This window comes from Notechis scutatus, chromosome 2 (assembly GCF_049901735.1).
Source record: "Notechis scutatus isolate UNSWTSFEM ecotype Mainland chromosome 2, rNotScu1.2, whole genome shotgun sequence".
Taxonomy (NCBI): Eukaryota; Metazoa; Chordata; class Lepidosauria; order Squamata; family Elapidae; genus Notechis; species Notechis scutatus.
Genome location: NC_142010.1, coordinates 3,606,117 through 3,620,602, shown reverse-complemented (window position 1 = coordinate 3,620,602; position 14,486 = coordinate 3,606,117).

The following is a 14,486-nucleotide window of genomic DNA, read 5'->3' as shown; positions in this document are numbered from 1 at the left end:
AAACTAGGCAAGTACAAGGGGTCCCCTATCTCTTTTAATCTCCGCCCTGACATCGCGCCCATTCGCCTAAAACCACGCCGAGTTCCTTTTGCCCTCAAGCCCAAAATTGACGAGCAACTGGACAAACTAATTGCACAAGGCGTGTTAGAACCCATTGATCACGCCAGATGGGAGACCCCAATTGTAACCCCCATAAAACCTGACGGATCTTTGAGAATCTGTGGGGATTACAAGGCCACCCTCAACCACGCATTACAGCAGAGCGCCTATCCGGTACCAGTGGTCCAGCATCTACTTCACTCACTCGGGGGTGGCAGAATATTCGCAAAGCTTGACCTGGCCTAAGCTTATCAACAGTTGCCAGTAGATGCTGAAACCGCCAAAGTCCAAACCATAGTTACACACAGAGGCGCGTTCAAATGTAACAGACTCCAGTTTGGAGTAAGCGTAGCACCAGGCATCTTCCAAAGTCTGATGGAGAGGTTGTTGCAGGGCATAAAAGGGGTCATGCCCTACTTCGATGACGTGTTAATAGCTGCCCCAACAAGGAGTCAATTAGAGAAACGGCTAAGAACAGTCCTTCAAAAGTTCCAAGACGCTGGCCTCAAGGTAAAGAAAGAAAAGTGCCAGTTATGCGCTGAAAGGGTTGAATTTCTTGGTTACCTCCTTGACAAACAAGGAATTCACCCTACAGAAAAGAAATTGGCCACCATCAAAAATGCCCCAAGACCAAAAAACAAAACAGACCTTCAAGCCTTCCTGGGACTCATTAACTTTTATAACATTTTCCTACCCCAGAAGGCGACCGTTGCTGAACCCCTTCATAGACTCCTCGATAAGAAGGCTTCCTGGATTTGGGGATGACGGGAGGAACATGCCTTTCAGCAAGTAAAAGACCTTTTAACTTCGGATGCAGTACTCATCCAATATAATGAAACACTTCCATTAACGGTGACTTGTGACGCCTCACCTTTCGGGGTAGGAGCTATCCTGAGCCACGTCCTACCAAACGGTACGGCCTATTGTATTTTTTTCAAGAACTTTGTCAAAAATAGAAAGGAACTATAGTCACCTAGACAAGGAAGCCCTCGCTATTGTATCTGCAATCAAAAGGTTCCACGAGTATGTGTATGGGAGATCATTTTCCATCATCACAGATCATAAACCATTACTTGGCATCTTGGCAGGCGACAAACCTACTCCACACATTCTATCCCCTAGAATGACACGATGGTCGGAGTTTCTAGCCGCCTACGACTATCAACTGACACATCGCCCAGGTAAAACCATTCCCCACGCAGACGCTTTGAGCCGCTCTCCACTGCCAGAACTCCAAGATGACCCAGCTCCCACACTACCAATACTACAAATTGAGACACTGCCATCACCTCCACTAACAGCACAGGACATCGCATTAGAAACCAGAAGAGACTCATGCTTGGCGCGAGTTCTTGGCTGGGTGGAGAGGGGATGGCCAGAAATCGAACCCAACGAAACCTTTAAACCCTTCAAAAACAGACAGACAGAACTTTTTTCACAAAAAGGGTGCGTGTTGTGGGGAGACCAAGTGGTCATACCAGCAAAACTACAAAAAAAAGTTCTACAATTGCTGCACGACGGGCACCCGGGCATCGTACGTATGAAAGCGTTGGCGAGAAGCTACGCCTGGTGGCCAGGTATGGACAAACAAATTGAAACCTGGGTCGCCACCTATAGCAGGTGCCAAGAGACACGCTCGGCCCCACCAAAAGCCTCACCAGCCGAATGGGAAACGCCCAGAGGCCCCTGGTCACGCATCCATATCGATTTTGCGGGACCTACAAAAGGGCATACTTTCCTAATAACAGTAGACGCATATTCTAACTGGCTCGAGGTTAACAAAATGAAGACTACCACCACTGATGCAGTCATCAAGAAATTGAACAGACTTTTTGCAACTCACGGCTTACCAGATGTCCTGGTATCCGATAATGGCCCTCAATTTACTGCTTTAGCCTTCGAACAATACTTAGCAGACCGTGGCATACGACACACATTGACATCACCGGTTCACCCAGCGGCGAATGGTAGAGCTGAACGAATGGTCCAGTTCACAAAAAGAACTCTACAAGAAATGGAACAAGGCAACATCCATGATAAAGTCACCAGGATGCTCCTTCTCCAGCACATTACACCAAACAGTACGACCAACAAAAGCCCAGCTGAACTTCTGATGGCCAGAAAACTCAGATCGCCTCTCGACCGCCTACACCCTGCGTACACCCCGGAAAAACCCCTGGGCTCCAGTAGTAAACACCGCGCCTTTAAGGTAGGAGATCCCGTATTTGCAAAAAACTTTTCCGGTGACCCATTGTGGATCCCTGCCAAAATAACTCAGATTACAGGCCCCCGTTCCTACTGCCTGGAAACCACAGATGGGAGACTGTGGAAACGCCACATCGACCAGCTACGATCCAGGCTGACCACATCTTCCATTAGTGACCCCAACCACGAAACCAGAGGGGGAGGGGAAACAGGGGGTTCTGAAATTGAACCAACATCTGGCCTAGAAGAACAAATCATATACTCACCAGCTGATGGAGAACCTTGGCAATTGGTCACCTCACCTAGTAGCAGCAACCGAGCAGGTTCAGCGAACCCGGAGAGCCCAAGCGGTAGCAACGAAGGAGGCGTTTCAATCATTCCAAGGTCACCAGAGGGGAGTCACAGCTATGGAACCGGCTCACCGACCCAGGCAATCCCAGCAAGCAGCCCGTCGGAACCCGAAACCGGGCACAGACATTTTGAACCTTGAAAGTCAGGTAGACAGGTGTGAAGACCCGCCTACCTGCAAGACTACATAACCCCACCCCTTAGACGGAACCTAGCAGACTTGAAAGCCTGCAATCGGATTGGTCCGCTAACAGCGGGTCGTGATTGGTCGCTCCAGACTGATCCGATTGGCTAGTTAACGAGCTGCCGCGATTGGGCAAGCCAAGCGCGGCAAGCTCAAATCGTTGTCATTGGACATTTAGCCGCAGCCAGCCCTATAAAAGGGGCTGCTGCGGCTAGGATATTTCGCTCAGATCTGAAGTCACTAATAAAGAGCTGTTGTTGCTATCTGAGTCTCGTCTCTGTTCTTGGACCCATCCTCCCAGATTTAACAGTAGAAGTCATCAAATCTGTAATACAACAAATTTCCTTTTTCTCCTTCAGCGTCATTGTTAGACAACCAGCTTCCTCTGGCAGATTTCCAATTGTTAACACATTTGTCAAATTTTCATCCCAGGCATTTAGAAGTTGAATAGTGGCTGAGAAATTCCCCACTTGGTCCTCAAGTCTAGTTACTTTCTGGAATATGGAGGCATCTTTGTGGAGACTAAAATATATGAAGAATGGTTGCAGGATGTGGGTTTGGCTAGTCTACAGAAATGGACTAGTGGAGACATGATAGCCGTATTCCACTATTTGAGAGGCTGCCACAAAGAAGAAAGGGCCAATCTATTTTCCAAAGCACCAGAAGGCAGGGCAAGAAACAATGGATGGAAACTAATCAAGGAGGGAAACAACATGGAATTAAGGAGAAACTTTCTAGCAGTGAGGAGAATTAACCAGTGGAACAGCTTTCCCTTCAGAAGTTGTGGGGGCTTCATCACTGGAGGTTTTTAAGAAGAGACTGGATAGCCACCTGTCTGAAATGGTATATAGAGCCTCCTGCTTGCTTTGGAAGGGGGACCCCAAAGTCCCTTCCAGCTGTATTTTGATTCTGGATCACAGATCAAACTTACCAAGGAGTTCCAGAAAATGAAGTGGCAGAAAAAAAAATTGGTTTAAATACGTTAGAGCAGTGGTTCCCAACCTTTTTTTCGCCCCGCACCCCTAAAGAAATTTCACTCGAACCTCTCACCCCCTGAAATAAATAATAAATAAAAATGCCAACATAGAGCCAATATCCTATTATTTACCTGGACTTTTCTCGCACCCCCTGGAATATCGTCTCGCAACCCCCAGGGAGTGCAAGCACCCCAGGTTGGGAACCCCTGCGTTAGAGGATATGGATGTCACAGTACTTTTTGTTGCTTTTTTGTTTATCTTATTGTAAGGCTGGTTATTTCCAGTGAAGTGGCATAAGTAAATAAATTAATCCTTTTGGTTAGAAAATGAATACAGTTGAATACAATACGTTCTTACTTAGGTTTGTGACATAAAGACAACAACATTTCAGTGCCGTGCTGTCTTCATTACATCAATGGAATGCCATCTATAAGACTCGTTTTAATAACTCATGCGGAAATAATGGATGGAAACTAATCAAGAAGAGAAGCCTTTTGGAATTAAGGAGAAACTTCCTCACCGTGAAGACAATTAACCAGTGGAACAGCTTTGCCTTCAGAAGTTGTGGGGGCTTCATCACTGGAGGTTTTTAAGAAAAGACTGGAGAGCCACTTGTCTGAAATGGTATAGGCCAGGGTATACTGCTTGAGCAGAGGCTTGGACTAGAAAATCTCTAAGGCAGTGGTGGGATTCAAAAAATTTTTTTACTACCAGTTCTGTGGGCGTGGGTTGGTGGGCATGGCCGGGGAAGGTTGCTGCAAAATCCCCATTCCCTCCCCACCCCACTAACCTGCTTTCCAGCTCCATTCTCCTGTGCAGGGCAACAAAAAGGAAAACCCAGCGGATCAGCTGGGACTTGGGAGGCAGAGAATAGATGGGGGTGGAGCCAGTCAGAGGTGGTATTTGCTGGTTCTCTGAACGACTCAAAATTTCCGCTACTGGTTCTCCAGAACTGGTCAGAACCTGCTGAATGCCACCTCTGCTCTAAGGTCCCTTCCAGCTCTATTTCCTTCAGAAAAAAGTGCAAGACATTTTTTTGCTAATAAAGTCACTTTCCTATGTTGACCAAAGGAGCCAAGGAGATAACTGAGCTAACAATTTTGCAAAATGATTAGGAATTGGTTCAATCTTATTGACTCTAAAGATGTCAAGCGTTTAATTTCTATCACCAGTTTGACCATCATTCTTCCTGGCACCTTTTGGTGGCTAAGGTGGGACTGAGGGAATGGACTTGAGAAATAAGGGAGAAGGGCGGTAAGAAGAGTGAAATATAAATAAAACCTTTTTTGAGGTTGGGAGGTGATAGATATCTGCAGCTATGAGAAACTCTCTTTGGAAGAGGTTATCTGTCAGCCCCACAGCGTTTCTATCCATTATTACGACAGATCTTGGAGAAAGTATTGGGACTTCAGCTGTAAAGAACCTTGGATGAAACTGGATGATCCAGCTCAGAACCAGCTGTGTGTATGTGTGTGTGTGAGAGAGAGAGAGAACTGGCTGTTCCTGTGAATGACCTTTGTTGAGACTTGAATGTTAGGAATGCAGCTTTCCTTGCTAGGTTTGTCAGCTGCTTTTTTATTGCCATCAATCATAATATATTTTGCAACACCTTATAGGAATTGAAACTGAGGGCACTGCATTATAATTCTCCTTCCTGAGTGGGTGATATCAGTCACTAGTGATGAGGGCTGAAGGATGAGACCCGTAACCTCTTTTATGTGGGGCATTGCACACACTATATAATAATATATAATATCTACATGAAGCCAGCTGAGGAAGTCATCTGGAGTTAAAGGTGAAATATCCATACAGGTAGTGGCTGATTTACAACCGTTTGCAAAATGGCCAACCAATGTTATGACAGTTAACTCTCACGGTCCCTGCAGTCGCGTAAGCAAAATTCAAGAACTTGGCAATGGGCATGTATTTAAATATCCTGGGGATTCACTTAACAACCACATGGTTTACTTGACAGCGAATGATTTGCTCAACAACCATGGCAAAAAGTGGCCAATTGGGCATGACTCACCTAACAATGGTCTCACTTAGCAACAAACTGAAGTTCTGGTCCCAATTACAATAGTTAAATTGGGGACTCCCTGTATGCTAATCACATCTAACTAATTCATCTCAACGCAGGGATGAAAAGGTTGTGTGGAAGTTCTTACCCAAGTCCTTCAGAGTAAGACTGCGTGAATGAGTTGAAATTGAGTCCCAGGAAGAAAAAGAAAGTATTTTTCCTGTACAGGTAGCCCTTGACTTACAACGATTCACTTAGTGACTGTTCAAAGTTACAACGGCACTGAAAAAAGTGACATGACAATTTTTCACGCCTGTGACCTTTTACAGCATCCCGATGATCATGTGAGCCACATTCAGATGTTTAAGCAACTAGTTCATATTTATGATGGTTGCAGTGTCTTGGGGTCATGTGATCCCCTTTGGTGACCTTTTGACAAGCCAAGTCAATGGGGAAGTAGATTCACTTAACAACCAGGTTACTAACTTAACAACAACTGTAGTGATTCTGTCAGCTTTGGAAGCCATATTGAGACCAGATGCTCCCACGCAACCACATTTTGAGCCTGGGAAAATGGGAGGGGGAAAAATTTTTGGAATGTACATAGTTAGACATAATAACGGGTGGGATTCAAATTTTTTAACAACCAGTTCTGCGGCGTGGCTTAGGTGGTTGGCGTGGCTTGGTGGTCATGTGACTGGGTGGACATGGCTTGGTGGTCATGTTATTGGCTGGATGTGGCCAACTCAATATCACTCACATCGAGGCACGCATCTCCTTGCCTGGCCTCTCATGACTGTGGGAATGCTGCAACAGTCGTAAGTGAGAAAAATGGCCATAAGTCACTTTTTTCAGTGCCATTGTAACTTTGAATGGTCACTCCACACAAGCAAAGTACCAGCAAAGGAGGGGAGAAAAACTCCAGAGAAGTTCCAGAGACAGGAAGTCCAGTCCTGTCAAGAATGTAATAAGGGTTAACGGAGAGGCAGTTTCTGCAAGCAACACCAGAATGTTTCCTTCCTGTCTTCCTTACAGGATTAGGCCAGTAATTTCTTCTAACAACCGGTTCTCCAAACTGCTTAGAATGTTAACAACCGGTTCTAGCGAATACGTGCGAACTGGTAGAATCCCACCCCCGCATAATAACATTCTTTTTCTAATTCAAGGTCATGTTATTTTGCGCATAAGTGAGGGGAAGTCTCAAGTTGGGATGGATGGTGATTGGGGCATGTGATGTGATGATGGGTGCCGGGGATGGATTTGTAGTTTTTAATTATTGCAGGGAAGCCCAGAACTTTCAGATTCGGGATTCCCCCGTTTGTGCCAGTTTACTATCCAAAATAAAAAGGAACCTTTGGGAAGATGTCTGTCTCGGAGTTATTGGTTGGGAGTGGAGGTTTTCTGGAACGCTGACAGATTCACTTATCAGCTGAGGCAAGAAAGATCGTAAAATGGGGCAAAACTGACTTAAGGAATGTCTCACCTAACAACAGAAATTTGGGGGCTCAACTGTGGTTGTGAGTCGAGGACTACCTGTAGCAGTTTGGTGGGCCCGCCTGTGGGTTTCTATAAGGGACAACAGTGTCTCTGAAGGAGTAAGTCCCCAATTTGGCCATGCAGCTGCGTGCACAGTTCCACCTACATCAACAGACAGAAATTTCTCTCTGATGCAGCTGGGAGGAAAGATTACATATATGCATAGGTAATAGATGATGTAAGAATAGATATTCATAACTGGCAAACTACCTGTCCTTTCCCACCCTTATTTTACTCTTATCCTTAGGAAAGAATTATTGTTTTAATAAAAAGAAACATATCGGTTACATTGCCAAAAGAAATTCAGGTGAAGCATGCCGAGAACCAAGCACTACAAGGTTGTCCCGATTAGCACACATTTCTGCTATTTTGCAAACACACAAACAAAAGATATGTTCTATTTCTCAAACACACTTCCACTCCTCCGAGGATTTGTTTTCCTCACAGTCTTGACTAATATGATGAGGCTGTTTGGTAATATGGCAGTTACATTGCAAATACTGACTGGCTTCCAATTGGGTTATAAGGACAGTTCAAGGTGTTAAAAGGATGATTCCCCTCGCACATACGTGCTAGTCATTTTCGGCTTTAGGGGGCGGTGCTCATCTCCATTACAAAGCTGAAGAGCCAGCGCTGTCTGAAGACGTCTCTGTGGTCATGTGGTCGGCGTGACTAAATGCCAAAGGCGCATGGAATGCTGTTACCTTCCCACCAAAGGTGGTCCCTATTTTTCTACTTGCATTTTTTACATGCTTTTGAACTGCTAGGTTGGCAGAAACTGGGACAAGGAACGGGAGCTCATTCTGTTACGCGGTGCTGGGGATTCGAACCGCCGACCTGCCGACCTTTCTGATCAACAAGCTCAGCATCTTAGCCACTGGACCACCACATCCCCACAGTGTTAGCATTAATCTATAGCAGGGGTATCAAACTCATGTTGTCACATTGTCCTGTTGTAGTTCGCCAGCAGCAGGTGTGGACAGCAGAGGTCTCTGACAGGACGAAAGGGAATCAGTCAGGGAGCCTGGCGAGGACTTGGACGAGAGTCCTGCATCTGATGCAGGAATGGGGCCAGGATTATCGGAGAGTAGGGTGCTGCCTTCAGAGCTTTTGGAGTCTGGCAGCAGTGAAGCAGAGGATCCCAGGGAGCCTGTGCCCAGGGCTGCTCGAAGGAGAGAGCAACTGAAGCAGCAAGGGCGGCTCGGGAGTAAGGCTGGAAGGTGATTGCCCCTCCCATAAGGGATAAAAACCAGCCCTCGGGGATGTGCTCTTTGCAGGAAGCAAAGAAGTTCTTTGAGTCCTCGTTGAAGCCCTGTAAACTCTGGTTTGTTTTTGAAACTTCTGTCGGTTGATATTTATCAGTAATTAGACTTCTGTTCTTGGCTGCCTTTTACAACCTTGAAAGGGTTTGCTTTTATCCTTGGACAATTAGGTTTAAATGACTCTTGGCTGGGAATGCGAAGAATTCCCAGCACTGCATTAAAAAAGGTTTGATTTTATACACAGTTTGTGTTTGTTTAATTGGAACAAGGCTTGGGTCAGATCATGCCCTCATATATCATATCCTCATAGACCAATACTCGAATACAGCTCATCAGTCTGGAACCCACATTACGTATCTGATATTAGCACAGTTGAGAAAGTCCAGAAATATTTCACAAGAAGAGTTCTCCACTCCTCTACTCGTTGCAGAAAGCCTTATGCCACCAGACTTGAAATTCTAGAACTAGAAAACCTTGAATTACGCCGTCTTCGGTCTGATCTAAGTATGGTATATAAAATCATACATTGCAATGTCCTACCTGTCAATGAATACTTCAGTTTCAACCATAACAACACAAGAGCACACAATAGATACAAACTCAAGGTTAACCGCACCAAACTTGATTGCAGGAAATACGACTTCAGCAACAGAGTGGTCAATGTCTGGAATACTCTACCTGACTCTGTGGTTTCTTCCCCAAACCCCAAAAACTTTAACCTTAGACTGTCTACTATTGACCTCACCCCTTTCCTAAGAGGTCTGTAGGGGGCGTGCATAAGCGCACCGACGTGCCTACCGTCCCTGTCCTATTGTTTCTTTTATTTTTCTTATATGTACCCATTTCATGTATTCATAACTATGTATACACTTATACTTATTATCTTGTAAACAATTGACAAATCAAATAAATAAAATAAAATAAAAATATGGTATTGCAATTCCCCCCCCCCTTTGCTGAAATGGGGGTGGGCGTGGCCAGCGCCTGACACATCCGGCCCACGGGTCGTGAGTTTGATACCTAGCGTCCCAAATGATATGGTGCCAGGACATACATGTGACCATCTCTTACAAGTTGTCTCTGGTCAGTTTATTTGACCTGCTCATGAGGAGACATTCCCAAGGGATGAAGAAACAGTGGTGTGGAACCAGGGGTAAAATTCAAATCTTTTCCCTACGAGATCTGTGAGCGTGGCTCGGTATATTTAGTATAATAGTAATAACAACCAGGGGTGATTTTTTTTACCGATTCAAATCATCCCTGTCACCTCTCCCAAGGTGGGCCGAGGTGGTTGAATTTCACCCCATTGTTTTCAGTTATTTTCGTGACTTTTCGAAATAAGTTCCCCTCTGAGATCCAGTTAGCCTTTACTTAAGTCATTTCTGAAAAAATGTGTTAAACATAGCTTGTGAAATAACAACCCCAAGACAGCGAAATAGCAAACTAATACCTATGCTTTGCCTGTCATCTGTTTTGGCCATCTAAATTTTACATTGTTTTCAGCGGGTACTGTGATATGATTTTATGGTTTTATTGCGCCTAGAGATTGCAATGGAAAGCAGTGGAAAGTTACTTTCCATCATAATTACACAATTCCATTACACAGACAAAGGAAAATCAATAAATATTGTTTCTAGAGCTTTCAAAAACATTGATGAGAGATGGTTTGTGCAACACAGAAGAGATTTAACAAATAAAATGGTGAAGGAAAAATGCCACGAAGTGTGTGTTTGTGTACCTGGTACATTCCATAAGCTCTTTTGGACATTGAATTTCTATTCAATTTCTATTCACTGGATGCAATACTGTTGAAGACCATTACAACATATTTTTACTTGAAGTCAAAAGAGTCATCAAACTATATGTACCAATAACAACTTCCAAAACCAGAAAAAAAAACAAATTACCCATTACAATTAGGAAGCTTCAATCCAAAAAGAAATCACTTTGGAGAAAAAACAAATCTGGTCACGTTGCCAACTTCAAAAGCTGATACAAAAATTTATGCCATCAGATAAAGACTAAATGCACCAATTGTCACATTAAACAAGAGGAAAACCTTCTACGCACCAATTCCACCTGCGCTTTCTAAAATTTTGTAAACAACGAACTAAAAGACTCAAGGTCCATCCCACCCCTGATAGGACCTAATGGTAAAGACTGTAACAATGACACCATTAAAGCCAACCTCTTTAACACATTCTTTGGCTCAGTATTTGTAAACAGCAATGGATCGTGCCCAGTATTTCCTAGTCAAACCACAGACAACTACAATGATCTAATACATATCGATTTTACAGAAGACAATGTTGAAAAAGCACTACACAATCTAAAACCATCTCTATCTATTGGACCGGATGGAATATGTGCCTACTTGTTAAAAAAGCTATCCACTGCCATAGCCCAACCTCTAAGCATAATATTTGGAAAATCTTTCAGGACAAGCTCCTTGCCAAAACTAGCCACGGTCATCCCCATCTTCAAAAATGGAGACCCCAGCCTAATTGAAAATTACAGACCAATCTCTTTATGCTGCATCAGCTGTAAAGTCATGGAATCAATTATTAACCAATCCATTATCCTCCACTTAGAGTCAAACAACCTACTCTCTAATAAACAATTTGGTTTCAGGAAAAAACTATCCTGTAATGTGCAACTCTTACACTGCAAAAACATATGGACTACACAACTCAATCAGGGCAAAGCAATAGATGCAATCTACATAGACTTCTGTAAAGCCTTTGATTCAGTGGTACACGACAAACTACTCCTAAAACTAAAATCTTATGGTGTCTCTGGACACCTGCATAACTGATAGAAGCATTCCTGTCAAACAGACAACAAATGGTCAAAATTGGGAGTGTCCTATCAAATCTTGTACCTGTCAACAGTGGCGTCCCCCAAGGCAGTGTTCTAGGACCAACTCTCTTCATACTCTGCATAAATGACCTCTGTGATCATATTAAGAGCAACTGCGTTCTCTTTGCTGATGATGTAAAGCTATTCAACACCACAGACAATACTGCTACCCTTCAAAAAGACTTTGACTATGTATCAGAATGGTGAAACAAATGGCAACTTCAAATCTCAACAAATAAATGCTCTGTCTTACATATTGGCAAAAAAAATCAGAAAATAAAATACAAGCTGAATAGTCAAGACCTTGTTGATGATCCAAACTCTATCAATGACCTTGGAGTACTCATCTCTAATGACCTAAGTGCTAGAGCCCACTGTAACTACATAGCCAAAAAAGCATTAAGAATTGTTAACCTAATCCTACGTAGCTTTTTCTCTGGTAATATCACACTAATAACTAGAGCATACAAAAATTTGCTAGACCAATACTTGAATACAGCTCATCAGTCTGGAAACCGCATTATGTATCTGATATTAATACAGTTGAGAAAGTCCAGAAATATTTCACAAGAAGAGTTCTCCACTCCTCTACTCGTTGCAGAATACCTTACGCCACCAGACTTGAAATTCTAGACCTAGACACCTAGAACTATGATGCCTTCAGTCTGATCTAAGCATAGTATAAAAAATTATATATTGCAATGTCCTACTTGTCAAGTAATACTTCAGCTTCAACCATAACAATACAAGAGCACACAATAGATACAAACTCAAGGTAAACCGCACCAAACTTGATTGCAGGAAATACGACTTCGGCAACAGAGTGGTCAATGTCTGGAATACTCTAACTGACTCTGTGGTTTCTTCCCCAAACCCCAAAAACTTTAACCTTAGACTGTCTACTATTGACCTCACCCTTTCCTAAGAGGTCTGTAGGGGCGTGCATAAGCGCACCAACGTGCCTACTGTCCCTGTCCTATAATTTCTTTTTATTTTTCTTATATGTATCCATGTCATGTATTCATAACTATATTTATACTTATACCTGTAATCTTATAATTGCTTGACTAAATAAATAAATAAATAAATAAATAAATAAATAAAAGAATTCAATTCTCATCAGGCACAGTCATCTTCAGCAATGGTGGAAAATCCTGTGAATTGTAATCCAGCAATAGCGTCTTAGGGATAACAGAATAAAGAAGAGAAAATGCAAAAAACAAAAACAAAAAAATCCTATGAAACCCAAAAAAAGAAGAATTGAAGGGATAAGGTTGAAATAAATTTGTAATTAATCTGTGTATATCTTTTGTCTGTTTCTTCATTCTGCTGTCCAAATATTTATTTCATTTCAGACATTACGGGATATCGAACTAAATTCTCCTGGAAATATTTCTGTATACCTAATTTACATTGAAAAATGAACTGTCTTGCCTCATCTCTTAAGCTCTGGAGCTCTCCTTTTATCAATTCACCTGCTAGTGAAGCCTACCAGGTACCAATTAGGTACCAATTAGGTACGAATTTCAAAAACTTTCTTTTCCTAATCTTTTCAGCTAACCAGAGGCAAAAGTAAGTCCTTTAATAATTAAATAGCCGAACAGGAGATTTCAGCAGATGTCACTACAGCTTCTGGATTTCTTTGGCATTTTTTTTTTTTTTTTTTTGGCCATACCTTTTTGTCTGGAAACGTAAATTGACATCTGAGGGCCTCTTCAGCAGCCTGGAAACGTAAATTGACATCTGAGGGCCTCTTCAGCAGCCTGTGAATCAAACTGGATGAACGATGAAGAAGGTTAACAAATGACAATGCACCTTTCTGTTGAAAGAACTGAAGGCCATTTTTCCCCCCCTCCTTGAAGCCTCAGGGAGATGAGGAACACAAAGTTCTTTGTGAAGGCCTCTAAGGAGGAAAAGACCCAGAAAGGTGTCAAGGAGAAGAAATCTCCAAAGAGGAAGTAGTCTTACAAGAATGTGGGATGAGTCAGGTGGTGTCTCATGTACGTTAGGAGGAGTCTAGGAAGCTGTTCATCGTCCCACAGAGAAGATAAGCAAGTAGTTATGTAAAATCGGGAGAAGAAAGGATTGCTTAACACCTTCTCTGAATCTGTCGTCTTTCAAGAGGAAGAGGGTCTTTCCTAATCTAACTGAAAAAGAGGAGAGGGAAATGAGGTGTAGAATGGATGATCCAAACTCTGTCAAGGACCTTGGAGTACTCACCTCTAATGATCGAAGTGCTAGAGCCCACTGTAACTACATAGCCAAAAAGGCATTCAGAGTTGTTAACCTAATCCTACGTAGCTTTTTCTCTGGTAATATTACACTAATAACTAGAGCAAACAAAACATTTGCTAGACCAATACTCGAATACAGCTCATCAGTCTGGAACCCACATTACGTATCTGATATTAACACATTTGAGAAAATCCAGAAATATTTCACAAGAAGAGTTCTCCACTCCTCTACTCGTTGCAGAATACCTCATGCCACCAGATTTGAAATTCTAGACCTAGAAAACCTAGAACTACGCCGCCTTCGGTTCGATCTAAGTATGGTATATAAAATTATACATTGCAATGTCCTACCTGTCAATGAATACTTCAACTTCAGCCATTACAATACATGAGCACACAATAGATACAAATTCAAGGTAAACCGCACCAAACTTGATTGCAGGAAATACGACTTCAGCAACAGAGTGGTCAATGTCTGGAATACTCTAACTGACTCTGTGGTTTCTTCCCCGAACCCCAAAAACTTTAACCTTAGACTGTCTACTATTGACCTCACCCCTTTCCTAAGAGGTCTGTAGGGGGCGTGCATAAGCGCACCAAAGTGCCTATGTCCCTGTCCTATTGATTCTTTTTATTTTTCTTATATGTATCAATTTCATGTATTCATAATTATGTTTATACTTATACCTGTTATCTTATAATTGCTTGACAAATAAATAAATAAATAGAATTGAGAAAGGTCCTTGAAACTGTCCTCCTGCT